General features: G+C 64.7%; 1 protein-coding gene across 4 annotated transcripts in view; it reads left to right on the forward strand.

Moving 5' to 3' along the window:
- Positions 1-587: 587 nt before the first annotated feature.
- The window catches only part of Dedd (death effector domain containing), a 13,363-nt gene continuing 12,227 nt past the window's right edge, over positions 588-1,723 (forward strand). For 2 of the 4 annotated variants that reach the window (XM_029539208.1, XM_029539211.1), the window contains exon 1: positions 588-709. The gene's annotated coding sequence lies outside the window, so the exon portion shown is untranslated. Of the gene's footprint in view, positions 710-794; positions 876-1,723 lie in introns of those variants that run through there. The other 2 variants (XM_029539210.1, XM_029539212.1) reach the window with 2 other exon arrangements.

Raw genomic sequence — 1,723 nt, forward strand, 5'->3', positions numbered from 1 at the left:
ACCCGTCAGCTGAGGCGACCATCCGACCCGAAAATGGGAGCTCAAAAGGAGAACACTGAAGGGATGAATTCCGAGAGAGGGTGAGAAGCGCGGCTGCGAGGTCCGGGTTTCAGAACGTCAGGGTGACAGGAAGTTCAAGGCAAAGGTTAACTCCAGATCGTGACCTTTCACCTCGGCTCACCGGGCAGTCCGACCCCGGGACGATTCCGCCCTTATGCATCATGGCCGCCAGCCCCTCTCTCCCGAGGGCCTTCGAGCCCGGTACCAGCCAGCTCGGGCGCCACCAAGGCTTCCACCTCCAAATACGTTGCCTCTCCGCTTCTTAGAACCTCCCCGCCGCCGCCGTTCGGGGAACCCTGCGCTGCCAGCTTGCCCCTAAGCAAGATGGCTGCCAGTCTCCAGCCTCTCTTGCCGACGTGAAGCTATTCCACTCCCGGCTCCATGCCGCTGCCAGGCTGCCCTCACCTAGTATGGCTCCTCCGCTCATGCCTCGTTATGGTCTCGAAGCCGACGCTAACCGGCCAGGTTCCGGGAGGCGCTGTGCAGGATGCAGCCACCCCCGCCCGGCCCTCCCCTCCCCCACGCCCGCGGCGGCGGCGGCGGCGGAGGCGGCGACGGCGGCTGGAGCCCGGATGCGGCTCCGTGAGGCGCAGGCCCGGGAGAGCGGCGCGGATGGATCCAACATGGCGGCGCCGAGGCTGAGCCGAGAGTGAGGCGGCGGGGCGGCCGGCCGGCGTGGGGAGGGGGAGTCGAGTGGGACGGGGCGGGGCCGGGCGGGGCCGCCGAGGGCTCGGGGAAGGAAAGTGGAAGGGGGAGGCGGTGGCGACGTCCAGCCCGGAGGACCTCCGGAGAGGGAGGTGACGGGACGCTGCGAGGTGGGGGAAGGGGAGCGGCCGAGGGGGGCGTGCAGGGGAGATGGCAACTGTGGGAGAGGGCAGGGGTCGGGGCGCCGGAGTGCGAGCCCGGGCAGGGGCGTAAACAAGGGCCCGGGCCGGCCCAGGCCAGGGGCAGAAGAGAGGCCGAGGTGGGGAGCGGGGCTGCGAGCCAGCGCCCGGGAAGGGGTAGGAGCCGGAGGGAGAGGCTGAGGGTGTGGAGGGGAAGGGGGCTGGTGGCATGTGGCTGCAGGGAGGGCTGGACTCCCGTGAGCGCCGTGGTGAGGACGTGGGAGGTGGCGGGGGTTGCGGGGGGGGGTGGATTGGACTTGAGACGTGTGCCGGAGGGAGGTTTTTCAAAGTGTTCAAATTGGAAGCGGAAGGGCCTAAGGGGAGAATTGGGGTGGAAGAGAAGAGAAGGGGGGCTTGGCGGATGGAGAGAGTGGCGATGTGCCGGGGTAACGTAGAAAGTGAGAGACCCGGAGGAAAGTTTGAAAGGAAGGGGGGAAGATAGGGCAGTGGAGCTGCACGGGTGATAGAGGGTTTGGGGGTTTCCCTCCCCCCCCCCCGATGGAAGGGCAGCAGAGTTAAGCAGTATCAGTTGCAGCCAATTTTAATTGCCAGGCGCTTAGCTTTTAATAGGGTGGGAAGGGCAGAAAGGAATGGTCATGTGGGTTTGGAGAATTGGGGTTGAATGAGGGTTCAACCGGATTTGCTTTCCAAAACACTCGGTTGCTTACCGCTTCCTTGTTTTTCCCGGTTACAAATAGGGAGATTAGTAAAGCTAGGTTTCTCTCTCTCTCTCTCTCTCTCTCTCTCTCTCTCTCTCTCTCTCTCTCTCTCTCTCTCTC

The sequence above is a fragment of the Mus pahari genome, chromosome 5, assembly GCF_900095145.1.
Source record: "Mus pahari chromosome 5, PAHARI_EIJ_v1.1, whole genome shotgun sequence".
Lineage (NCBI taxonomy): Eukaryota > Metazoa > Chordata > Mammalia > Rodentia > Muridae > Mus > Mus pahari.